Below are 27,845 nucleotides of genomic sequence, written 5' to 3'. Positions count from 1 at the left end.
GAAGATGATCATTCAATTCTCCATCACTAACTATATGGCCTGGGGCAAGGATGATATGCTAGAGCAAATTTGTACAGGCAGGAGAGCATGTTGTTAAATTTTCACCCAAAGTATTTATGCCTTGGAAATTAACAAAAACTATAAATCAGAGCTCAGCTTCCTGTTCTATTTACTGCCTAGACTTCAGAAAGTGATGAAGGTAATGTTAATAATGCAGATAATTTAAAACTATGTTGCGAATATTTTTTTAAAGATCCAGTTGTTAAACATTTATCTACACACCCATTGACAAGTTCTTTCCCCTCTTTGGTCCTTTGTTTTACAACCTGGATAATGAAGGAGTTGAATTTGATGATCTCCAAATTTCCTTCTATCTGGAATATTCTATAATCCTAAAATGAAAAGCAAAAAAGGTGAACTTGGCAGAAGGGAATGGAAGTAGAGAAACAGAAAGGTAGAAAGCAAGGACTGACTTTAACAAAAAGATGAATTATTGGGGGCTCACTTTGATCTGATGCTTAAACTACCATCCCACCCCCAACACAGAGTGCTCATCCCACAGCTGGTAGTCTGCTGATGCACAGGAAATGTTGGTGAGAAGCTAGAAATTGAACCTATTTGAAATTTGTGTAATCAGAGGAAATGTCTGCATGATTTGCTATTATAATTTTTGATAACAAACTCTAGGGCTCCAGCTTCAATAATAATAATGGCTTGAAGGAGGTAGAGAGAGGGAAAGAAGAAAAACACCACCCTGCCTTTTGGTAAAGGCTCGGAAATGTTCTAGTCTCTCCTAAATTTAAAGAGAGTATTTTTAGCACCTGTAATCAGAACGACTTGAGTAAACACATCTGCTGGGGTTCTGGCTTCAGAATGCCTTCCCCAGCTTCATTTTCACATCACATGGGGCTCTCTCAGGACCAAGAGAGGATCTCACCAGTTTTTTTTTCCTTTAGATTTTTTGGTAGGGGGCAATTCAAAATTTTCTGGAATGAGGAGGTCAAATGGATTTTTTTTCTGGCAGGGGATAGTAGATGTCATCCTGTATTCCTGTTAAATAAGGTTTTTGAGGCTGCCTACTTCTGCTTTATGACAAAAGTCACCCTCTTGGGAATGAGTGGAGTCAGGAAAAATGGGAAGAAAGGGTATTTCCAGTACCACCTCTGACATATACTAGCTATGATATCCTGAACAAGGGTAGCTCATTTAATCTCCGTGTCTAGAGTCAATTCTCTAATACTACAAGATAGAGTCCTCTGTTCAGAGTCAGGAAGATCTGAGTTTAAATCTTGCTTCAGACATTTACTAGCTGTGTGATGTGGACAAATTGCTTAACCATTCTATGTCTCAGTTTCTTCTCTTGTAATGGTCTCAATGGCCCTTCTTAGTTCTAAATCCCTGACCTTGTGATCTTAAACCGAAGACCAGCTACTGGTTGTTTCTTTGATAACTGCGTTTCAATATAATTGGTTTCCACTGCAATCTTTTGTATTTTATTTTATGCCCATGTTGGCAAACCTAGGGCACACATGCCAGAGGGGGCTACTCCCCTCCCCCTCTACACATGCACCTGAGTACATTTCGATCATCACCTACCCCTCTGCTCAACTGCCCAATGAGAACACTTCCTCTTTTCCCTGTCTGGGGTAAGGCAAGGGGCACTCACATCCTGTGTGAGGGTTGCAGTTTGGGCACTTGGTCTCTAAAAGATTCACCATCATTGTTTTATGTCTTCTCTTCCAAAATTAAGCACCCTCTCTCCAGCATCCCGCTTGTTAGTACACCGTCCATCTTTGCTCCCATAGAGAAGGGACATTTTCTCTGCATGTGTAAGAAAGAGAAAGGGGGTGAGGACGGTTGCTCTACAAGGCCCCAGTTTTGAACCCCCTAGGAGGCCAACAATAACATAAAGAAGGCAGTTGAGAAAGTTAGATCCTTCTGTTGAGGACCCATTGGATAGAGACCCTCCCAGGCCATCAAGAGAACTGAGATGGAGATGGAGGGGGGTGCCAGTTTACAATTCTAGGGATTTCCTGCAGGGTTTATGTGTTTGCAATAACCAGGCACTGAACAGAGGAAGCAGATGAAGCATTTAATCAGGTTGAGTCTTTGAGCTTTTTCGTACTTATCTCTGCCCAATAAACACATCATTGGAGGGGAATGACAAGCAGTCACACTAGAGAAGGATAAGGTTGGTGTCATCCTCAACTCGAGGAAGGGAAAAAAAAAACCCAGCAACAACCCCATGTTGTCAAGCCCTTGAAAGCATCTGGCTTTCATGCCTGAACATTTCTATACACGGAATGGATGAGGTTCTGTGTCAATTACTAGTCAAGTGGGGTAATATCCATCTCATTAAGGAGCTCTCGTTCCCAATTGACGTGGACATATATAAAATGGAATGTGCAGAAGTTAATATTTTTTTCCACCAGTGATTAGGTGCTGTAATTAAGAAAGCATTGTGCCTGATTTCTAATCTTTTTCTCTATTAAAATTAAATTGATTTTCTCCCTGATTTAATCAACCTGAATTCATCTACACCATGCCCCTCTTTTTTTTTTTTAAATAAGGATGCTCAGGTTCTTAAAGGGACTGGGCATACCTGGAGGGTGGATGGAGTTGCCTTCAGTCTAAGGCCAAACTTTTCTTTGCTGATCCTTTGAGGAGTGTTTTAAAGGACTGAGGGATGTCTGCATTGGAAGGAAATGCTTTTTTCAATGGAATACTCATTGGAAACTGACTTTGAGGATGATAACAGTAATTTGTATTCTGATCATTGTATTCACCACCATATCAACCCTACCATTGTCAAGGAGCTGAACATTATATTGTACAGAGAAGTCAAGGTCACTAAGGTCTCAATCAGAGATTATCACTTGAGCAGATAAATTCTGTGTCTGTGTAATAACAGGTAGAGCCAATTATCAGGAGCCTTAATGATCACTAAGGTGTACTTAGGTGGCACAGCAGATAGAACACTGGACTTGGAATCAGGAAGACTCATCTTCATGAGTTCAAATCTGGCCTCAGACACTTACTAGCTATATGACCCTAGGCAAGTCACTGAACCCTGTTTGCCTCAGTTTCCTCATCTATAAAATGAGTCAGATCTGGAAATGGCAAACCACTCCAGAATCTCGGCCAAGAAAACCCCAAGTAGAGTCATGAAGAGTTGGACATGACTGAAAGTGACTAAACAACAATGACCACCCAGGCCAACTTGCTCATTTTATAGACCAGACCACTTTTTAAGAGGGAAAACAACAGATCAGAACATCCCCACAGAAAGGTGATCAGGTTGGTGAAGGGACTCAAAATGATGCTGAATGAGGATTTGTAGAAGGAGCTATGGATGTTTAGTCTGGAGGAGAGAAGACTTTGTGGATGTATGAGTTGTCTGCAAACACTGGAAGATCTTCCATATAGGAAGGGGATTTAGACTTCTGTTTAGCCCCAAAGCTAGTGGGAGCAATGGATGAAAGTTAGAGGGAGGTTATGTAAGGAATGTATGTAAGGAACAGTATCTAGAGCTGTCAAAAAATGGAATAGTCCATCTCAGGACATAGTGAGTTGTCTATAACTGGAAGTCATTTCAGTGGAGATTGTATGGTCAATCATTGGGAATTGAAAAGAGGGAATTGCAACTCAAGTAAATTTTGCACCAAATGACTTCAAATTCTATAATTCGATATCTGTGAGGGATAGAGGAAAGAGACCTGGACTTGTACTCAAAGGATATAAATTCACATCCTATTTTGGACTCATTACCAGTATGACCTTGCACAAGTCATTTCCTACTACATTTCTTCCAATGTAAGTTGAACTTAGAAGCTTTGTGGAGGTTCTTTCCAGCTCTATATCTATGATTATATGATTCTAAGTGGATTGAACAAGGTCCCAAAGCTAAACATTGGAAGGAACTGGAACTTGAACCCACATTTTCTAGTGCCTGGTTCAATACTCTTTCCTCTGCTTCACAATAATCCATTCAAAGAAGTGTGTTGGGGAGGTGAGGCATCTAGTAGCGGAGGTGCAAAGCCTCCAACTGTTTCTCTGCCAATGCTATTTCTGAGACACAATGATCCATGGACCTTAGCCTCTCCCATCTAGCAGTTCCTCATTATTATAGGAGATTGTTTCACATCTGATACTCCTTTGCACTTGATGCCAGAGTTTGAATTTAAGGTGTACCAAATTGAGAGGAATCCTCCATCTTTGGTTGTGCTCTTGGGACTGAGCAAAGACAGACTTACAGAATTCATCAGTGTGGATGCAAAGGAAAAAAGTAATTAGTAAGAGAACAGTTAGGTTGCTCAGTGGATTGAGACACCCCCTCACCCTAGACAGGGGAGGGAGGAAGTGCTCGCCATGGACTGCTTGGCAGAGAAGTGGGTGATGAGAGGAATGTCCTCAGGTGCATTGAGAGGGAAGAGGGAACAGCTCTTCCATGAATCCCTCTGGCTTTCTAGTGATGAACTCTGATTGGAGACTTCAGGTGTGCCCACAGAGAAAGCTCTGTGTGCCCTTTTTGGCATGCATGTCATAGGTTTGCCATCACTGGTATAAGGCCACTTATGCTCTGGCTCTATCTGAAGGACCCCCTCTCTACTCTGATGTTCTTTGTTTTAAGGTCCTTCTTAGCCCTACATTCTATGCCCTAAGGTCACTTAAAGATGTTCATAAATATGAAGACTCTTAGGTCATCCTTTATTTTAAAATTTTTTATTTAATTAATTTAGAATATTTTCCCATGGTTACATATTTGTATTCTTTCTCTCCCTCCCTCCCTCCCCCTTCTCATAGTCAATGAGCAATTCATGTTTTACATGTATCATTGATCAAGACCTTTTAGATCCTCCTGTGCCTGTCCATCAACCTCTTTCCAGGGAGGTCACATATGATGTCACTAGTTCCTAGAAACTGTGTTTATGGTCATCATTGTAGAGTCTAGGAGCTGAATTCTTGCCAAGGCCAAAGTGCCTCAACAAGAAATTGCCCAATTCCCTGGGAGAACCAAGGGGGGAAAATCATTTGAATTTCAGGAACTTGGACCCCTGTTCTGCAGCAGACTGTCATAGAGTGCTGAATTTGGAATCAGGAAGACCTGGGTTCAGATACTGCCTCAGATGCTTATTATGCGACACTGGAAAAGTCACTTAACCTCTAAGGGTCTCCATTTACCACCCTAAAGTGATATGCTGGCTATTGAAGGGACCTGTTATTGAAGGGACAAATGAATTCTCCCCTTCTATAATCCTAGAATAAAATCACATCCATATCCCTCTAGGAGTCTGACTGTAGGGGATAAAAATCACCTTCTGCCCCCCCCCCCAGATCTCCCCAAAGCTGTCCTTTGTGAATAAGCCTTTAGATACATCATCATATAAATACATAATCAAAGGTTCCTAGAACTAGAGTTTGCAGTGGTCTCTCTGAAGCTTTCTAGTCTATCCTCTCTCATGTTTAATGATGATAAAACTGAAAACTAAGGTATGAATAAAATGGACACTCAAGGTCCAAAAGTTCTAAAACAAATAGTCAAACCTAAGTTCTCTCACTCCAGAGTAGATCTCTTTCCCAAGTTTCGCTTCATTAAAATAGTGACTTGGGCAAGCCTTTACACTCAGCAGTTCAGTTGGGGGCAAGGGGAGAAAAAGAGTTAGTAGAAACTGGAAAGGTACATTAGAATCAATTGAGAAGGGCCATGAATGCCACAATCAGGAACTCATACTGTCATTGGACAGGCAATGGGAAGCCATGTAGGATTTTGAGTAGAAGAGTAGATACATATGAGCTATCACAGAAACAGATTTTAATCTTGGAAGTCCCCTGCTCCACATTTTTACTTTATAAATAAGAAAACCTAGGAACATCAAGGTATCAGTGACTTGCCCAAGGTCTTATAGGTAGCAAGTTAGTATGAGAATTCTAATTTCTCTGACTCCATTCAGACTAACATTCCTTCCACTGGATCATGTTGGACATAGTAGGGAGATTCCCCAAGCAGTGGTGATGATCTAGTTTGTGTTGGAAGCAAAGGACAGATGAGAGGCAGAGCTATTAAAAGGGGCATCTGGGTGGCTCAGTGGCTAGAGAGCCAGGCCTGGAGATGGGAAGTCTTGGTTTCAAATCCAGCTTCAAGACACTTCCCAGCTCTGTGACCCTGGGCAAGTCACTTAACTCCAATTGCTTAGCCCTTACCACTCTTCTGCCTTGGAACCAATGCTTGGTATCTGTTCTAAGGACAGAAGGCAAAGTGTTTTCTTAATAAGTCTATTGCAGTAATTTAGATGAGAAGAGATGAGTATCTGGGGCTGCAGTGGGAGTTAAGAGGAAAGATATTACAGAGGGATGCTAGATAGAGCTTGGCAAGTGACTGGATACTCCAGAGAGGGTGGGGGCAGATGAAGAGGGAATGATGGCCAATGAGCTGAGTCTGAGTGACTGAGAGGTAGGCAGTGCCATGGGCAGAAATAGAGAAGTTGGGGGAAGGACACTTTGAAGAAAAAGGTGATAATATCCCTGACCCACACCTGGCAGAATGGGGTCTTTGAGCTGTGTTTCCACTAGTGGGGATGATGTTTAATCAATCATTCAATCAATCAATAAGCATTTATTAAGCTTCTACTATGTTTTAGGCTCAGTGCTAGTTGATGGAATTGATATTAAATCCTCCACACCCTCTCACTTGGCCATCCTATTTGGCAAGGAGCTGTGTGTTGAGGGAAGTTCATTCCCTCCCCCTCCTGGAAGGCCAACTAATTGATCCACATACCAGAGTTCATTCATGAATGTCCGTGAATGTCAATAAAAGCAAAGGGGCAGAGCCCACCTGGGTCTTTTGGCACAGATGAGGGGCTGGAGTAGACAGGTGAGGGAGAGAGGAAGATTCTTTCAGGTTAGGACACATGGTCAGGAATTTAGAGTAAGGAAGAGATTTTAACTCTATGCTTATCTACCTTTTCTATCTAAAGTGGTTAGTAATAAACTTTATAGAAAATAATAATGGGTATATTTTTAATTTTAAATATAACAGCTACCAGGGTGATCAAGAAAGTGAATGGCATCTTAGGTGACATGAAAAGAATTGCAGCATGAAGGCTTTGGAAGGAAGAGGTCAGAATACACTTTTTTTAAAAATTCCTTCCCTTCTGACTTCAGAAGACAGAAGGGTGGTAAAGGTTAGGCAGTAGGAATTGAGTGACTTGCCCAAGGTCATACACCTAGGAAGTATCCAAGGCCAGATTTGCACCCAGGATCTCCCACCTCTAGGTCTGACTCTCATACCACTGAGCCACTCAGCTGCCCCCAGGTCAGAAAACATCTTGAGTACTTTGTGCAATTCTGGGCATCATAACTTAGAAAAGATATTAACAAATAATGATCAACCAAATCAATCAACAATATATTAATAAGCATTAATTAAGTAATTACTATACATTATATACTTAGTGCTGGAGATACCAAAAAGGGGAAGGAGGTGCAGAAAGTAGTTCCTACCCTCAGGGAGTTTACATTCTAATGAAAGAGATAATGCATAAATAACCAAGGGAATACAGGAAATATACGGGGTAGATGAAAAGTATCCAGAAATAGGAAGGATTTTGAGATCATACCATTTTTAAAATTTGGCAATCATTATTTGAGTATTAGGTAAAGGAAACTGGGGATTTTTGTCCTGGAGAAGAAAAGACTCGGGCAAAGATATGGTAATTGCTTTCAAATATTTGAAAGACTGTCCTATGAAATAGGGGTTAGACTTGTTTTATTTAGCCCCAGAATGGAAGCAGGCCAGAACTAATACTAATGGGAGCAGATAGGTGGCTTAGTGGATGGAGTGCCAGGCCTAGAGATTGGAGGTTCTGGGTTCAAATTTGATTCCTAGCTGTGTGACCCTGGGCAAGTCACTTAACCCCCATTGCCTAGCCTTTACCACTCTTCTGCCTTGGAATTAATACATAGTATTGGTTCTAAGATGTAAGTTAAGGGTTTAAAAAAGGATACATTGTAGAAATTGGGGATATTCAGTTTGAGAAAGAAAAACTTAGGGAAGACATAATAGCTGGCTACAATGAAAAGGGATTAGATTCATCCTGCTTGATTATTCTGCTTGACCATAGAGAACTCAAGTAGGGCCAGTACATGGATATCACAGGTTGAATTTCAGTTCAGTGAACACAATACATTCTATGATTACAGCCACTAACACAGAGCATCATAAAAGCCTTAGAACTTGGAAGATAAGTCTTAGAGAGTTTCCTGAGATGAAGTGACTTGCCCAGGGTCAGAATGCTAGTAATGGTGTGATGCTGGATTTGAACTCCAGTCTTCCTGACTCCATATCAGGAAGAATACTAGTAGTCCTGGAGTCAAGAAGATGACTTCAAATCCACTATGGCCCCTGGCTGCCCAGTCAAGTGCAGTTAAAAATCAACAACAAAAAGGAATAGGTTGCTGCCAAAAATTGTTCCTCCTCACTGAAGGCATTCAAGCAGGAGATGAATGACCAATGTTTGTGGTGGTTTTAGAGGCAGAGAAGTTAGAGCATCTCTGAGGTCCCTTCCTGCTCTGAGTTTCTCAGATTCCTCTCCACACTGCACATCTGTTCCCTTCCTGCATATTTATGAATGTATTTTTAATTGTGTTAAGGGGGGGAAACAAATAGACATTTTCACATTTTCAAAAGGGTGTTTGATGAAGCATGAAGGGAAAGCCCCAAAGGCTTCCATCTCAGAACTAGCATGCTGCTCTGTCCAGGGAGGCCCCTGTGCCTTAGAGTCCCACAGAGGCACATTATCAGCTAGAGAGGATGGGAGGGGAGGGATTCTTTAAGAGAATAACAGAATAACAGAAATGTCTCTGGTTGGCATTATCAGCACATCTTCATCATACTCCTGGATACTTTCTGTCTTCATCTTGATTGGGTGAAGATTTATGAATTGCCTACAGTGAAAAAGGCACTACACTAAGCAAAAAGGAAATAATTCCTGCCCTCAGAAAGCTTATATTTTGTTTTTTATAGAGATTTTTTATACTTTATTATATTTATAATTTTATAGAGATAAATAAATACAGGGTAATTTGAGAAGGGAAAGAGTACTAGGAACCGGGAAAGGGGGCGAAAATTCTTAAAAATCAAGATGCATTTATCAAGTCCCTTCTGCGTGTCTGACCCTTTGCTAAGTCATAGATGTAAAGGTAGAAGGAATTTGAAGTGTTGTCTAGTCTAACACCTTCAGTTGACAGATGAGGAAAACAACTTCCTCAAGGAGATAAAAATGACTTACCCAAGGTCACAAAGGTAGCAAACAGAATCATAAATGTCCTTTCACCTCTAAACCTGTGAACCTATGACCTCTCTAAACCCTTTCACTTTATAGATGAGGAAAATGAGGCTCCAAGGGGTTTATTGTCTACTATTTTCCAGTCACCCTCCTAAATTCTGTGGCTACCAAAAATGGGATGGGAGTGGGACCCTCAGTCTCATGGAGGAGCTGACATGCAAACAACTATGTTAAAATAGGATATATATAAGATAGAGTAGAGTAGTCTTAGAGGGAAGGCACAAAGAACATGGAAGACAGAGACAACAGTAGAAGGTAAGCATATGGATATAATTCAGGTAGCCATCCAACAGCTAACATACATTTATTAAGAATTCAGTTTATGGGGGGGGGGGCAGCTGGGTAGCTCAGTGGATTAAGAGCCAGGCCTAGAGATGGGACGTCCTAGGTTCAAATCTGGCCTCAGCCACTTCCTAGCTGTGTGACCCTGGGCAAGTCACTTGACCCCCATTGTCTAGCCCTTACCACTCTTCTACCTTGGAGCCAATACACAGTATTGACTCCAAGATGGAAGGTAAAAGAATTCAGTTTATGCCCTTTTTAGACTCACTAATTCAACAGATATTTATTAAGGACATGCAAGATCCCATATATTTCTACAATGGAGCAGAATTGGTCTAACCCAGTTCCCTAAAAGAACTTCTGTCCCTGGTGCCTTCTTCAAAACAGAGCCATCTAGTGGGTGCTTAGATCTAAGATATGGTGTCCTTTTCAGGTGAGATAAGAGTGTGGGCAAGGCTCACCAGCACCGAATATCAAAGGGCAAGTTAAACACTAATACACAACACAGCCTCTCACCAACTGCCCCAGTGAGTCAAGTCTTGATAATAAGACCCAACGCGTATGTAGTGGTTTGAAGTCTGCAGAGCACTTGACATTCAAGGTCATATTTGAGCCTCTCCCTCACCCCATGAAATCAGTGCTTGATGTTTGTTTGATTTTGCAGATATAGGGATTGAGACAAAACAGGTAAGACACTTGTTCTTAGTCACCTAGTTAGTTTCAGAGGTAAGACTAGAACTCAAGTATTAATGCTTCTACGTCTAACTCACTGTGCCCAGGCATCTCTCAGTACTGGCTTTAATGGTAGATTAATTAAGAGGGCATGTGTGGATGAAGAGATAGTAAGGAGGCAGTATTAATGCCTCCATACCTAGTCTTTGACCCATTATATTTGGGCACCTCTCAGTTAGTACTGATATTAATAGTAGATTAATTAAGGGAGCATGAGTATATGAGGGAATTGCTAAAGAGACAGATCGATAAATCAAATATTAATGCTTTCAGATCTAGCCCTTGACCCATTATGTCTGAGCATCTCTTAATCTGTACTGATATTAATAGTAGACCCATTAAGGGGGGCATGTGTGCATGGGGGGATGGGTAAGGAGAAAAATCAGTCTATTGAGTATTAATGCTCCTAGGTCTGGCCCTCAACTCACTATGCCCAGACATCTCTCAGTACTGATATTAATGGGAGATTAAGGGGAATTTGTGTATGATGGGATCGGTAAGAAGATGAGTTAATGAAGAAGGTATTACTGCTTCTAGTTCTAGCCCTTGACCCATTATGTATGGGCATCTCTCAATCAGTACGCATATTAATGGCAGATTAATTAAAGGGGTGGGCAAGTATGAGGAGATTGGTAAGAAGGTGTATCAATATATCAAGCATTAATGCTTCCAGATCTAACCTCTGACCCAATGTGCCCGGGCATCTCATAGTCAGTACAGATGTTAATGGTAGATTAATAAAGAGGGCATGTGTGTGGAAAGACAGGGGTAGGCTGGGGGAACACAGTGGCTTGCCATTTGTCATCGCAAAGCTCTGGGAACAATTCACTGACACCATTAAGCAATTCTAGCTACTCTTATGAACCTACATCTCATGGAACCATGGTAAATAAAATGCTTTCTAACATCATAAGAAATGATGAGCAGGTTGTTAAAAAATAATGGAAAGGCTTACATCAAATTATGTAGAAGAAAATGAGCAGAAACAAGAGAACATTATACACAACCACAGAAATATTGCTTGTTGAATGGCTTCTGTTTGTCCATCTCCAGAGAAAGAAAAAACTGATGAATATAAACAAGTAAGATCTTATGAGAGAGAGAGAGAGAGAGACAGAGAGACAGAGAGAGACAGAGAGACAGAGACAGAGACAGAGAAAGAGACAGAGACAGAGACAGAGACAGAGAGAGTTAAATAATGGCTTCTCTAGTATGGAGGAAAGAGAGGGAGGGAAATACTTGGGAAAAAGAGAGAGGGAGAAAGAAGGGGAGGGAGGGAGGAAGGAAGGAAGGAAGGAAGGAAGGAAGGAAGGAAGGAAGGAAGGAAGGAAGGAAGGAAGGAAGGAAGGAAGGAAGGAAGGAAGGAAGGAAGGAAGGAAGGAAGGAAGGAAGGAAGGAAGGCTGGTTTGACTAGATTAGAGAGCATATGAAGGGGAGTAATTGTAATTAATTGGAGTTTGTATTGTATATGTATTTGTCTTAAACTGGAGCTTCTTGAGTAGGGGTGATATGTCCCCATCTGATGTCACATCTAAGATGTCTGAGAATTCACTTGAAACTAAGTGTGGGATAAATCAGAGAGGAAAGGGTCAGGGAGAAATTGAGTCAGGGAAAACAATTCCAAGTTGTTTTCACTGCAGGAATCACAAAAGGGCTAAAAGTTGAGGAGAGAGAGATGGAGTGATAAAGCTTCTAAGAATTTTCAGGTACCTGTCCTTCTACTTGATTTTTTGCAAACTCTTACCTTTCATATTAGAATTAATAATAAGTATTGGTTCCAAGACAGAAGAACAATAAAGGCTAGGCAATAGTGGTTAAGTGACTTGCCCAGGGTGACACAGCTAGGTAGCATCTGAGGTGAGATTTGAACCCAGTCCTTCCTGTCTTTGGGGCCAATTCAATCAATCCACTGAGGCACCCAGCTGCCCCCTGTTACCTGCCCTTTTAAAATGAGATCTTTTTTGTGTGAAATCACAAATATTTTTGAATCTGAGGGGAGAGCACCAGGGAGACACACAATCCTTCAGGAAGTATTTGCTCATGTTCAGACATATCCACCTGCCAAATTGACCTGCTGTCTCCAGAGCTGAATTCAGAGAAATCAGCAGATTGTTGATAATGAGCTCAGAGTTAGCTGTTCTTTAGGGGTGGAGAGAATGTTGGGTTGAATTAAGCCTCTCTTTGATGGGATTGGAAAATAATTATCCCCATCAATAGCCACTCTCCATTGGAGAAAAGGGTTTTCCTTGTTTCTGCAGAGAGCCTGTGGCCATCTCCTGGCCAGGCAGGAGCTAAACTAGGTAAGATTCCCATTGGTCTAACTTTTCCCTTCCCCCAATCCTGTCCAGAATTGTTTCTGAGCCCTTAGGAATATTGATGCTCAACTGCTCAGCTTCCCAATGGGTCAAGTCTTACATGACATAGCCAGATCAAGGCCCAGGGGGCAGTCCTTGAGTCCTGAGCCTGCTAGAAACTGGCTAAGAGAGAAGGATTGGATCTGTGACTATGAGCAAGACACTTAGTTCTCTAAGCCTCAGCTTCCTCATCTGTAAAATGGGATGATGACAGAATTAGGCACTTAAGCTGCATCAGGAATCAAGCACTGGACCTGGAGCTAGGAAAACTTGAGTTCAAGTATGGCTTCAGATACTTAGTAGGTATGTGACCCTGGGCAAGCTACTTGACCACAGTGAACCTCAGTTTTCTCATCTATAAAAATGGGGATGATAATACTAGGGTTGTTATTAGGATAAAATGAGAAAAGCATCTTGAAGACTTTAAAGTGCTATGAATGTTACTCCTAACTACTCTTGCTGCCCCCAGCTCCTCCCCCTCCTCCTCCTCCTCCTGCTGCTGCTACTAATACTATTACTTTACCTATTAATCGCTTCATTAATTGGAGTTAGCATGGCAAAGTAGTCATATAGTCTTCCCCTGAGTCATAAAGATCTGGGTTCCGGTCCTGCCTCTGACACATATTACCATATGATCCTGTGAAAGTCTCTGAATATTTCAGTGTTCCTATACAGTTCTCTAAGACTATAAGTTGGGGGCAGCTGGGTAGCTCAATGGATTGAGAGCTATGCTTTGAGACCCAAGGTCCTAGATTCAAATCTAGCCTCAGACTGCCTAGCTGTGTGACCCTGGGCAAGTCACCTAACCCCCACTGCCTAGCCCTTACCACTCATCTGACTAGGAACCAATATAGAGTATGGATTCTAAGGTGGAAGGTAAGGGTTTAAAAAATGATTATACTTAGAGAGCATGATTTCATGGATAGAGGGGAGGTTTCCTAAAAGGGAACTTTCTGGACCAGTGAAATCCCAAGTGTGGGTCGAACTACCTCCCAGGGTTGATGTGGACATGTTGACAATGGTTAAGAGTTGAGGGTGGTCTTTTTTTTTTTGTCAGAGATGTAGGAACCTCTGGGTGTAGAATTTTGCATACAGTGTGAGATGGGATCCTAGTGCTAGATGGCTCTGATGTTCTCTCTTACAAAGGGAGACCCATTTGAAGGCTGTTTAATATATGGAGATGGTTGTAGGCTGGTGACTACACTATTGCTCCTTTATATCTTTTGACTCCAGAAACAGAACCACCTATTATGACCAGCTGAAATCTGTCCTGCCCTGCCCTACCCTTATTAGGTGAAGAGCTAGGTGACTCAGTGGACAGCGCACTGATTCTAGAGTCAGAAAGACCCGAGTTTAAATCCAGCCTCAGACACTTATTTAACTTATTATCCTTGGGCAGTCACTTAACCCTGTTTGCCTCAGTTTCCTCATCTGTAAAATGAACTGGATAGGGATATGGCATTTCCCTCTAGTATCTTTGTCAAGAAAACCCCAAATGGGGTCACAGAGAGCCAGTCATGAGTGAAACCACTGAAGAACAACAAACCTCCAGGAAAGCAGCATGTATGGAGTGGGGCTTAATACGGATAGGAAAAATGTGATTTTTAGATGAGGCAGGTGGTAGCAGTGTCTGAGCCCAGGAAGATGGAAGACAAGGCATCTAGTATGACAAATGTGGGAGCTCCAGGAGCTATCTCTGACAAGCCCCACTCACAGAAGCCCAGGAGCTCATTGCTACCCTGTATGTGACTGGAAGGTAATGAGGACAGCGCTCATGAGTTTTGTCTGCCATCACAATTGAGAGCTTTTCAGTTCTCTCCCCAGGGGGATTTGGGCAGATCACTTCATGATTGGTGGAAGGCTCTCCTGAATATCTTCAGAGGCTGGGATATTTGGGTTGAGAGTCGGGGGTGAGGGGATGTCAGTTCTGCTGAGGGATGGAAGGGATAGATGAGAGGAAAGGTGGATAGAAGAGTAGCCATGCTGCTGCATGGCTCTATATGGGAGAGGGAAAGAGTCCAAGAGACAAAGAGAAAAGAGAGAAGGAGAGACAGAAAGAGAGAGAGATGGGAAAGATAGATAGACAGATGGAGGAGAGATAGAGACAGAGAAAGAGCCAGAGAGAGATAGATGAAGAGAGAGACCAAAAGAGAAAAAGAATAAAAAGAGAATGACAAAGGGATAGATAGAAGCAGAGAGAGACAAAGAGACTGAAGGGCAGATATGGAGCAAAAAAGTAGAGATTTGAACTCGGGTCTCCTAGCTCCAAATCCTTAATAATTAGTCATCCAGTGTTTCTTCGATTACTGACTTCTAAGGAGGTTACCACTTCCTGAGGTAGCCTACATCATTTGAGGTATGTGACTGAATTATGTCTCCAAGTTCATTACACTCATTACTCCCCACACAAATTTTAAAATCCAGTGAAACTGATCTACTGATTGTTTCCTGTACTGGGCATTGTATTTCCCACCTATGTGCTTTTGCATAGGCTGTCCCAGATGCCTGAAAGGCTCTTTCTCTTCATTAGATCCCTTAGGATCCTCCAAGGTTCAGTTTAAGGAGCCATGTCTTTTAAAAGGCTTTTCCTGATTCTCCTAGGCTGGTGCTCCCTTCGAATTACTTTGTATTTAATTGTATCTATTCTGTATTTACTTATCTGTGAATGGTATCTTTCCATTGGACCATAAGCCATCTGAAGGCAGGAACTAACTGTCTCACTTTAGAATTTATATCTCTAATAGCAGTTCTTAGCATCAGTAGGTGTTTAATAAGTTTGGAATGATTGATTTATTATTTATTTGCATGAAAGTTGCATGACTGTGGTAGATATTATGCATGTGTATATTTTCCTTTGTGTGATTTTGTCTCCAACAACAAGTAGCAATAGTAATGAGGAAATAGATCTTTAAAAAATCCATACCCTATTTCATCCTTTTGAAAACCCATCATTCACTATCTGTATTGTTGATCAAGTCCAGAGTGTCACATCAAGAAATCTCTATAGGTGGAGAGAGAGTTATTATACTCTTGGACAGAGGAAGGAGGGAAAGAGGAAATGGCCCATTTCTGAATCTAAAGTGGTCATTCACACAAGAGACTCTGGAAACTCGGTGCTGAAACTACAAAAGACTAGAATCAGTCTGCCTGTGTCTACCCTCCTGCTGTGTACTAGCAACCACTGGGAGACCATTTGTTTTCACTGATGAAAGTTTCCATGTATCTACTTTAGACAGCTGGAGTTAAGCACTACCCAGAATGCATTAATTAGGAGGTATGATGGAGAAATTTGGGAGCCAACTTTTCCCTAGTAAGACACAATCCTCTGAGGTCAAGAAGGTCTGTTTTCTATCATTTCCAACCCTGCGCTCAACCCCATGCCCTGTCATTTAAGAGGCACTTTATAATTGGCCAGTGAGCTGAGTTGAGGGCTAGGGCATGGGGCTAGTAGCACCTCCCAGATGGAAGGCTATTTGTTTTGGGTTTTGGTATCTTCATCTTCACCAGACTGGAATAATCCAGAGCATTCCATGTTGAGCCTCCCTTCCTCTCTGTGGCTGTTTCTTAACCTGTAAAATCAAAGGGTCGGATTAGACTCTTGTTGGCAAAGACATGGCACTTATGTAGAGCTGGCACTAGGGCAGCTTCTCCATTCCCCCTCTTCCCAGTGCCTGAGCACATTTTTACATGCCCCTCTCCTTTGTCCAGTGGCCCAAAGCAAGCACTTCCTCCCTCTGCTCTCTCTGGTAAACTGAGGGTTCACAGACAGCTTGAATTTGCCCTCTGGGCACTCAAACTCTTTAAAGGTTCACCAACACTGGACTAGACAATCTTCAGGTATCCTCCACCTGTAAGTCATTTCCTACCTCCTGTTGCTACTGGTTCTGTTCTCTTGGACTAAACAAATCTTGTCCCTTATCCACATACTCTTCCATATGTAACAGGATAATAGATCAGAGACCTTCTAGTCTAACCTCCTCGTTTTGTAAAGAAGGAAACTGAGTCTCAGAGAAGTTAGGATTTCCCTGAAGGCAAAGAGGTAGTGTCAGAGGAAGTATTTGAACCCAGTTAGACAAATATTGTGCTTCTCCATGTTCTGACTCCTTGTTCCATTGCTTAGTACCACCACCAAGCCACCATCTTTCTGTACCTACCTATACTTCTCCCCTTTTCTAAGCCCATCCCCTTTTCCATGCTCCTCAATCCTGACTCCTCATGCTCCATCCATGACGAGTTTCTTGCCTCTGATCATTTCAGCAGAGAATCTCACAGTTAAGAGACATCTCAGAGATCCTAGTCACACTCAAAGTATTAAACTCTTCAGTTATAAATAGAAAGCCTTCTCTTGAAGACTTCTAGTGCCAGGCAGCTCACTCCACCCCTAAGGCAGCCTATTGCATTCCTGGGCAGCTCTAATTGTTATGAAAACTTTCCTCATATTGAACTGAAATCAGCCTCCCTCTCACTTCCATCCATTGGAAGTTCTGTCCAAGTTCTGTCCTCCAGGGCCAAACAGAACAAGTCTAATCCCTCTTCCACATGGCAGGCTTTCAAATATTTGAAGGCAGCAATCATGCCCCCCCATGCCTTTTCCTCTCCAGGCTACAGTATCCCCAATTCCTTCAACCAAGGATTAAGGGGGGAAATCATCTTGGGAGTAGCTTAGAGGGAAAAGCATTTGACCAAAAAATGTGGTTTTGAATCTTTCTAAAACCTGAATGGTTTCTATTATTCTTTTAAACCCCAAGGGATTATTTTATTGCTAAATTGAGAAATACTTTCTCCCTACAGAACACCCCCTTTTTCCCTTGATGCTACAAGCTTATCCCAAACATTTGGTCAAGGTCCATCTGTGGGTGGTATTATTTGAACAAGCTATATAGGCATAGCTCTTGCCTGCAAGGTATGATTTTATGGACCTATTATTCTGTTTGTATTTGCCTGTTCATAGTTGAGAGAGGTGATATGAGATAATGGCATCTAAAATGGATTTGGGGTTAGAGGACCTGGGTTCCAATCTTGACTCTGCCACTTACCAGCTGAATGACATTGAGCAAGGCATTTAGCCTCCTCAGGCCTCAGTTTTCCCAATTATAAAGTGAGGAGGCTGGACTAGATGACTTTTCTATGCCTCACTTTACTCATATATAAAATATAATAAATAATAACTACTTCCCAGAACCATGAGAATCAAGGGGGATAATAAATGTAAAGTACTTTGTAAATCTTAAGTGCTATGTAAATGCTAGCCATTATGGCTTTTACATTTTAAAAAAATCATTTTTATTACTATCTCTGAGTGGAAAGTGAGGGAGTTGGACTAGATGACTTCTAAGGGCCTTATAGCTATAAAATCTATGATCTTAATCTCCTCTTGCTTGCCCCTGATCACTGAATCTTAGAATCCCAAAGCTGAAAGACACCTCTAGGTAGCTCTGTGGTGAAAGGTCTAGACCAGTGATGGTGAACTTTTTAGAAACCAAGAACCCAAACTACAATCCTCATGCCACATGTAATCCGCCCCCTTACCTCAGACAGAGGAAAGAGAGAGCACTCCAATTGGACTGCTGCTGGGGCAGAGGGGCAGGTAAGGTGAGAATTGTCCTCAGGTACACATGGAAAAGGGGAAGGGAGCAGCCCATTCTGGAATGCATGCCATAGGTTTGCCAACATGTTTCTTGACCATTAGATCTGGAGTCAGAAAGAATTCAAATAAATCATAAGATACTGACTAGCTGTGTGACCCTAGGCAAGTCACTTCATCACTTTCTACCTCAGTTTCTTCATCTGTAAAATGAGGATTAATAATAGCACCTACCTAAGAGGGTTGTTGTGATGTTCTGGTATATATATATATATATATATATATTTGTGTGTGTGTGTGTGTGTGTGTGCTTTGCAAACCCTAGGCTGCTACATAAATGTTTGTTCAGTTGTGTCCAACTTTCCAGGGTCCCACTTGGGGTTTTCTTGGCAAAGATCCACTAGATTCTCAATTGACAAATGAGGAAACTGACAGAGTGAAGTGACTTTTCCAGGGTCACATAGCTTGTAAGTGTCTAAGGCTGGATTTTAATTCAGGTTTTTTTGACTTCATGCTGGAGCTTTATTCACTGTGCCACCTAGCAATGCCATATAAAATTAGGTGTTATTATTGTTCAGGTACCCTGTGCTCCTTCTAAATAGCCACTGACATACCATGAACACATTCCATGCTGTTCTGCTAAATGGAAGAATGATCACTGGCTCTGGAGACATAAAGACTAGGTTCAAATCCTACCTCTGACATTTAATACTTGCATAATTTGAAGTTGTTCTTATGGCATCTAGGTAGTGTGGTGGAGAGATCACTTTGCTTGGAATCAGGAAGACTCATCTTCATTAGTTCAAAGTCTGCCTCAGACACTTATTAGCTAGCTGTGTGACCCTGGGCAAGTCACTTAACCCTGTTTGCCTTAGCTCTTCATCTGCAAACATGAGCTGGAGAAGGAAATGACAAACCAATTCAGTGTTTTTACCAAAAAAACTCCAAATGGGGACACAACTTAAAAATGATTCAACAACAATAACAAATTAGAAGGCTAGAAAGTACACAGATCAGAGGCAAGGAACCAGACCTGCCCCAATTTGTTAATTTGTTCTACTTAACTACACAAATTGTTATAAAGGAATGTTTCTTTTGGGAGATGAAGAGATGTTTAGCTGCAACACACACATGGATAAAAAGTAATGCTGTTTTATGTCTTGAAATTAACTCTTCTAACTATAAATGGTTATTAAACAAATTTAGGTGATAGAGTAGTAATGCTTATTGACTGGCTGACTAATGATCAATATAATTTTCTATTTTTTAAATCCTTCCCTTCCATCTTAGAATTAACAAGATTAATACTAATACTAAATAATATTATGTATTGCTTCAAAGGCAGAAAAGCAGTAAGGACGTCACATAGCTAGGTAGTATCTGACATCAGATTTGAACCCAAGACCTCTTACCTCCAGACCTGGCTCTCTATCCACTGAGTCAACCAGTTCCTCCAATTGATCTAATTTTTTAACAAAACATTTAAAAATCTAGTCAAATCCATGTACAAAAATATTTCTAGCTGCACTCTTTGTGGTGGCAAAATATTGGAAAATGAGGGGCTGCCCTTCAATTGGGAATGGCTGAACAAATTGTGGTATCTGTTGGTGATGGAATACTATTGTGCTCAAAGGAATAATAAAGTGGAGGAATTCCATGTGAACTGGAACAACCTCCAGGAAGTGATGCAGAGCAAAAAGAGCAGAACCAGGAGAACATTGTACACAGACACTGATACACTGTGGTACAATTGAATGTAGTAGACTTCTCTACTAGCAGCAATGCAAAGACCCAGGACAATTCTGAGAGATGTATGAGAAAGAACACTATCCACAGTCAGAGGAAGAACTGTGGGAGCAGAAACACAGAAGAAAAACAACTGCTTGGTCACATGGGTGGATGGGGATATGGTTGGGGATGTGGACGCTAAAGGAACAGCCTAATGCAAACACCAACAACATGGAAATAGGTTCTGATCAAGGACACAAGTAATAGCCAATGAAATTGTGTGTTGGCTGCGGGAAGGGTGGGTGGAGGGGAGGGAGGGAAATAATGTGATTATTGTAACCAAGAAATAATGTTCTAAATTGACTAAATAAATTAATTTTTAAAAATCTAGTCAAATCTAACTGAACCACAAAGTCAAAAGCAGCTTGGAAAAGAACATAAAGTAAATGCATTTATTTAGAGGGCAACAAAGACTAAAACATAAGCTCCTTGAGGGCAGGGTCTATTTGGTTTTTGCCTTTTTAACCCCACTGCCTTTATTGAGATCCTAGCAAAGAGAAGATTCTTGCTACATGTTTGTGGAACTGAATTGCTGAAATGTTCATTTGATTTGGTTCTATTTTGTTAACATGCTAAGGGATTATACTAGATTCTACTCCATATCTTGTATATTTATTTGAACATTTTGTTGATGACATTTAAAAATATTAAACGAGATTAGACAAGATGCCCTCAGAGATTCCTACTACCTACTACCTCCATGATGCATTGCATTGACTTTTGCTCTCAGTAACTGAAATAGTTCTTCCTTTCCATCTTTACCACATAAAATTTTACCTATCATTCAAGGTGTAAATGCCTCCTCCTCCTTCTCCTCTCTCATCCTGGAACTGTGGTTTGATATCCTTGGTTAGAAGTGGCCATTCATGGTTTTATCTCTCCGGGCATTTAATTTTGGAAGGGAGACAATAAATACTCATTAATAATGTAATATAGGAGGCAGCTGGGTGGCTCAGTGGATAGAGAACCAGGACCAGAAATGGGAGGTCCTGGGTCCAAATCTGACCTCAGACACTTCCCAGCTGTGTGACTGTGGACAAGTCACTTAATCCCCATTGACTAGCCCTTACTGCTCTTCTCCCTTGGAAACAATATACAGTATTGATTCTAAGATGGAAAATAAGGGTTAAAAAAAGAATGCAATATATATAATCACAAAGAAAGACATCTGCTACCCTCAAAGAGCTTCTCTTCTTATATTATCTTTCTTCTCTTTTGTACTATAGTTATTTGCACCCATGAATGCCAATGAAGAAAGTAGCCTAGAATCAAGAGTCCTGAGTTTGAATCTCAGTACTAATCATTTAACTTCTCAGACAATTAGTTTTTGCACCAATAAAATGGGGATGACAAACCTTGCGTGGAGGCTATAATTGTAGGAAAAGTGCTTTGTAAAATGAAAATCCCTAGTTAATACTGTCTTTTCTCTCCATCTAGATAGTAAGCTCCTTGAGGGGAATGACTTTTTAAAATGTGTCTTTGTTTCTTTCCTAGCACTGAGTGTTGTACTTTTCAAATAATGAGTCTTTGACAAATGTTTGTATGGATGAATGGATCAAAGGGCTTAACGTTGTCTCTTATGAAGATGTAAAAACTTAATGATGACCATGAATAGCTCCTACCCTCCAGAGACCTTCCATTCATGTCTCGAGCTGGACCATAGAATGCATTTTCTCAATGAAACAAAATTACAAGAAATGATTACTTGGAATTAAATATGTACTATTAGAAATAGATGTATCACAGAATTACAGACTTCTACAGCTCAAAGGAATCTTAGAGACTGCCTAAACCAAATCATACCTGACCAGAAATCCTCTCTACAATACAACTGGCATGTGATCTTCTAGCCTTAGTGTGAAGACATCTAGTGATTGGTCATCCTCTATCTTTGAAACTGGAAGGCAGGCAATAAACATTTATTAGACACTTACAAGGCAGTCAGGTGGTTCAAAGGATAGAGCCAAGGCTGGAGTCGGGAGGACCTGGCTTCAGACACTTCCTAGCTGTGTTACTCTGGCCAAGTCACTTAGCCCCAAATGCCTAATTCTTTCTCCTCTTCTGTCTCAAAACTGATACTCAATATATTTATTCTAAGGCAGAAGGTAAGGGTTAAAAAAAAAGAGCTTACTATATGCCCAGGGAGTCTGCCAAGTAAATAAATACCCAAAGCAAATAAAAACCAAGAAATACATCTCCTTCCCGAAAGGGCTTACTTTTTTTAAAACCTTAACCTTCTATCTTAAAATCAATACTATTATTGGTTCTAAAGCAGAACAGTAAATAATAAGCAATGGGGATTGTGAGTTGCCCAGGGTCACACAGTTAAGAAGTGGACAGATTTGAACCCATGACTTCCCATCTCTGGACCTGCCTTTCTATCCACTGGGTCACCTAGCAGCCCCAGAATAGCATTTTTATTGAATCACACTAGTAGTAGTAGTCTCTCGGTAACCAAGGATGACAATTGAGCACAAATTCACTTGTGCATGAAAATTCAAGTGGAAAAGTCGATGCACAGAGACAGTCCCACTCTCTCCGTGTTGGAAGCCTGGGTCCAGTGGCACAAAAAGTCGAAAAGTCGTTACACCTGGAGACTTCCTCAGCTGCATTGGATGGCCGTGTTGTCTTTTGTGCTCCAACACGCCCTAAGCACTCCACAGTGCTTTGCTGAGTCGCCCTCTCAGCCGTTGAACCCTCTTATTGGTTTCTTCCATCTGTTCAGCCGAAGTAGTCTTCACATGCTGGGTGAGCAAAGCCCTGGTTCACCAGGGATGGAAGTCGACCCGATGGCTAACCTCACAAGGTTTAGCTGGCCTGTCGAAGCCGTTGCCTGGGGTGTGGCCGCTGCCGTATGCTAGCAGCTACTGGGAGCCACAAGTGAGAGCTGGGTGTCAGGTGGGGGTCAGAGGCTGGAGAGCTGTCCTAGGAGGGCATGACAAGCCCTCCATACCAGAGATACTACCCCTCCCTGAGCACCCCATACATCAAAGAAAACACCAATGAAAACTAAAGAAAGTATAAAAATAATAAGACACGGTTTCCAATCCTCAGTGATCTTACAAGGCTGGATTCAAATAAGAAATTGTGATCATATATACTATTATATTTAATGTAATTTGGCAAGTTTATAAGAAAGGAGATAAGAACTTCATCTGGGAAGGACAAGATCATCTGAATTGGGATCAGATAGACTTGAAACTGTGATTAACGTAGTTACTTTCTCTCAATAAAACTTGTATCTTGGTTTAAAGTTATGTCCTATAAAGGTGGGATTTTGTTATATTAATATTTCTTTTTTTGGTTGACTCTATATCCCAAGCTAGGTTTATTATTTTTTTAAAGTGAAAATTAGTCATTTTTAATTGAAAACGAAGAAAAATATATTTATATGATGACTTCAGTACTTTTAAGAACTCATGATTGAAAAGACAAAAAAATCATGTAAATAACAGCTTTTATAGTTATATTTTCCTAGATTAATTAAAAACCCCAAAGCTGACACAAATGTTTGGACTTACTCATTAGTGAATCACACTAATGAGAAATTAATGCCATTAAGGGCAAGGCTGCCCCGAAGAGCTTTCCTTCTAAAGAGGGAAGCCAACACACAAAAGGTAACTCAGGGAGGGGGTTGTCATCCTCAAGGTAGCATGTCCAGAGAATGAAAGTGGCTGGTCTGGGCCCCTCCCGAAATGGGGGCCCTGGAAGGAATTCAACAAATGGAGGAGGGAGACAAAGTGAAGGGATATTCCAGAGTGAGAAGAAGCAGCCCATTCTACTTTGAGATAGTTAAAATGGTTAACAAGATTTTTTCCTGACATCAAGAGTAAATTTGTCCCTTTGTATCCTTTACCCTTTGCTCTGAATGCTGCTCTCCATGGCTGAATAACACAAGACTAACCCTTCTTCCATAAGGCATCTTTCCAAGTATTTGAGGATAATTATTGTTTACCCCTGCTCCTTGAATTCTCTTCTTCAAATTGGTCCTTTCAACCAATCCTCCTATGGCATGGACTAGAGTAACCTTCACCTTTCTGGTTGACCTCTTCTGTCATGGATCTCCAATGTCTTGGATCTTCTCCCCCATATGTCAACTCTTCAAATCTCCTGATCCTTCTCTTCTTCTCTCAGACAATCATCCCCAAGTCCTCTGGCTAATCCTTATCTGACAGCCTCCATTTCTTCCACTAGGCTTCTCTGGTTACTCTCCAGCTTTTCAATATTTTTCCTAAAATGTCTCTCTGAGCTGAACACAACCCTCCAGATCTGAAGACAGCAAGACTATCACCACCAACCCCCAATAGCTAGACATTGCTTTAATTAATATGCTACACTTCCCAGGCAAAGGGTGACTCAGATAGCCTTGTTGTGGGGGCTAACCTTTAGGATTTAAGTACCACAAATGAAGATAAATCACATGTACATGTACCTGGTGCTTCAAGGTTGGCAAAGCACAACTAATTGTGAGATGATTTGGGTGCTTGGTTGGTTGTTGTCCTTTGTACTTGAAGAGGTCCAAAATGGCATCACTATGTCAGTGTCAATGAACAGAGTGTCTGACTGTGGCTGATCAGACCAGTATGAGCTCAGAAGGTTCTACTACACAGATCAGGCACAAATAGTCCTTATGAACATTTGGGATGGAGAGACCTAGAGACCTAGGGAGTGTCCTTGTATTGCTTTTATGTGAGTTCTCCACAAAATAGTCTACTAGGCAAACATGTATTTGGCATTCAAACAATATGTCTAGTCTATCATGACAAGCATTTTTATACCCATTTCAATGATGAGGAAACAGAGGCTTAGGAAGATGAAGTAAGTTGCTCAGTTACATGGTTAATAAGTACCAAACCAAGACTCAAACCCAGATTTTTTAACTTGTTCTTTCCAACAGACATTTGGTATTGTTCATGGGAAAATCTATTCCAGGTTCCCAACTACTAACTTATAAATTATGTTCTTAAGGGCAACTAAGCCCTGAGCTCGGGACTTCCTGTATTTCAGCCACTTTAACAACCTAATCAAGCAGTCAGTGGACAGTTTGATTCATGGCTGAGCAGTGGACCATAATACTTGGGCAGGATAAGTAAAAGGAGGCCTGAGGAAGCAAGTTTGAGGTTGATTTGAGGGCACAGTATAGACCTGGCCTATGATGGCAACTTAAAACAATCAAGTTTGGGCTTTGAGTTTCTTGGTTGAGATGTGTAAAAAATACCGAGTTGACTTTTCCCTCCACTTGTATCTTTTGATCTAACCTAGGTCTATAGTGATTCTTCAGACTATTGTAGCCTCTCTCAAATGTTCCTTTTCCTCCCCTTTCCTCCTTTCCTCCCTCCATTTCATTCTCTTTATTTCCTTTCTTTCCCTTCCTACTTGATTTCCATTCTCTTCTCCTTCCTCTCTTCCTTTTTTCTATTCCTTCTTTTCTTCCTTTACTTCCTTCTCTTCCTTCCTTCCTCATTCTCTTTTGCACACAGAATTAATTATCTATGATAAGAATGATCATTTGTTTTTATATGAGATTTTGCTGTCTACAAAGCTCTTTCATAGCAATAGCCCAGTTCCAATAGAATGTCCATGAAGAGTAGAAACTGCTTGTCCTTCCTTCCTTCCTTCCTTCCTTCCTTCCTTCCTTCCTTCCTTCCTTCCTTCCTTCCTTCCTTCCTTCCTTCCTTCCTTCTTTCCTTCCCTCCCTCCCTCCCTCCTTTCTTCCTTCCTTCCTTCCTTCCTTCCTTCCTTCCTTCCTTCCTTCCTTCCTTCCTTCCTTCCTTCCTTCCTTCCTTCCTTCCTTCCTTCCTTCCTTCCTATCTCCCCCCTCTCTTCTCTCTGTCTATGATTATCTCTGTCTGTATCTCTCCTCTCTCTTCTCTTCCTTCTCCCTCTATGCCCCTCTCTCCCTCCCCTCTGTTTATCTCTGTCTTCACCTTTATATCTCTAATCCCTTCAAAGTATTACAAGTAAGAAATTTCACAGAACAAGGATAAAGGACCAGAGGGTAATGTGTGATTGAAAGAAAATGGGTCAGTTACCTAGCAAGAGCAGGAATGACAGATGGACAGGTTGACTGCTTCTTAGTATCCTTGAGATGCTAGGAGGAAGAGAGGAAGCCTATGAGCAGACCTCCCTGTGATGAATTTAGGGAAGGACATGGATACAAGTCACAGAGGATGGATAGGTTTGGATAGGTTTGCTATCTGCATCACTGAAGAGAACTTCTGAATCTATGAGATCACAGATCCATTGTTCTTTTTCAGTGTTTTTTGAGTATCCTCCAGGGCCTTTCTCAGTTCTTTACCCACAGATAACTGCTTTTGGGATTAGATTAATTGAATTAATCCCAGAAAGCAATAGTGTAGATTATCATCCCATTTCAAAGACAAAGGCAAATAAGGATCTAAGAGACTTCCTCAGAACTCCACAGAAATGTCAGTTGAGTCAAATATTGCGGCCACCTTAACCACCAATCTCCCTTAAGCCATGATGGAGACAGCCCAGGACTCTGAGCCCAAGATACCCAGGAATAACAGCATTCCAAAGACCATGAGTCCTGCTTACAGCTCAACTCCCACAGCTATCACAAAGAGGAAATGGAGCCTCTCAACTGACTCTGTAGTTGCTCCAGCTCCTGTCTGCTTAGTGGCCATAGCTGCTGAAGATCCCTAAAAGGAAGTTCTGGCCTCCAAAGGTCCGACAAATTGTTTAACATCAGAAAACAATTATTTTTATTTATTTTTAAACCTTACCTTCTGTCTTAGAATGGATACTAAGTATATTAGTTTCAACTTAGTGGTGAGGGCCAGGCAATTGAGGCTGACTTGCCCTGGATTATACAAGTAGGAAGTATATGAAGTATTTGAACCCAGAACCTCCTGTCTCCAAGCCTGGCTCTCTATCCACTGAGCTACCTACCTACTCCAACAATGTTTTTTTTTTTTTCCAAACCCTCACCTTCCACCTTAGAATCAATACTGTGTATTGGTTCTAAGGCAGAGGTGTGGTAAGGGCTGGGCAATAGGGGTTAAATGACCTGCCCAGGGTCACACAACTAGGAAACAATAAGTTATTTGTTGTTGTTGTTTTTTATCAGTGGAAATGACAGAAGAGCATTGGAAAGATCACAAGATCTTTCCACCTGATTTGTAATTGAAACCTCCCATATATGTGTTTCCCTAATTAAAATGTTAGCCCCTTGAGACAGGCACTGCCTTTCTTTCCTATCTGTATCCTATCTGTAATCCCAGTGTCTAGCACATACTATGCACTTCATAAATGCATTCTCATTCATCTATTCATAGTCAGAATTTGAACCCAAGATTCTTCAGAGTCCAAATCCAGAATTTTTTCCACTATGTCACAATTTGGTGCAGTCAATGAGGGAGGAGATCTAAAAGAATTAGGGCTTTCCAAGAAGCTTGGTGAGCTTAATAAGTACCAATGGATAGGCATTCAGGTGGTTCAGTGGATAGAGAGTCAGTGGTAGAATCAGGAAAACCTAGGTTTAATTCTGTCCTTAGACATTTCCTAGCTGAGTGACCCTGGGCAAGTCATTTAACCCCCATTGCCTAGCCCTTACTGCTCTTCTGCGTACTTAGTATGAATTCTAAAACCAAACGTAAGGTGTTTGGGTTTGTTTGTTTGTTTTTAATATTGGATAAATCAATGAATGAAAAGGAGGAAGGATGTAGCTGGCTTGCTAATGTCTGAGTTTGAAGACAGAATTATGGAGATAGAAGGAACCTGAAAGATTGTCTAGCCCAT

The 27,845-nt window shown here is 41.2% G+C and overlaps 1 protein-coding gene and 1 long non-coding RNA gene across 2 annotated transcripts in view; one reads left to right on the top strand and one right to left on the bottom strand.

Annotated features, from left to right (window-relative positions):
- The window catches only part of SRRM4 (serine/arginine repetitive matrix 4), a gene marked incomplete at its 5' end in the record, with an annotated part of 246,835 nt that overhangs the window by 115,619 nt on the left and 103,371 nt on the right, over nucleotides 1–27,845 (top strand). The gene's annotated exons all lie outside the window — the stretch shown is intronic.
- On the bottom strand, nucleotides 16,044–26,250 carry LOC130458208 (uncharacterized). Its single transcript, XR_008917300.1, has 2 exons — nucleotides 26,117–26,250; nucleotides 16,044–16,281 (listed from the first exon to the last, which is right to left on the bottom strand). It is a non-coding gene; the product is annotated as an uncharacterized LOC130458208 (long non-coding RNA).

Source organism: Monodelphis domestica, chromosome 3, assembly GCF_027887165.1.
Source record: "Monodelphis domestica isolate mMonDom1 chromosome 3, mMonDom1.pri, whole genome shotgun sequence".
Taxonomy (NCBI): domain Eukaryota; kingdom Metazoa; phylum Chordata; class Mammalia; order Didelphimorphia; family Didelphidae; genus Monodelphis; species Monodelphis domestica.
This window is presented reverse-complemented; position numbering and strand designations above follow the sequence as displayed.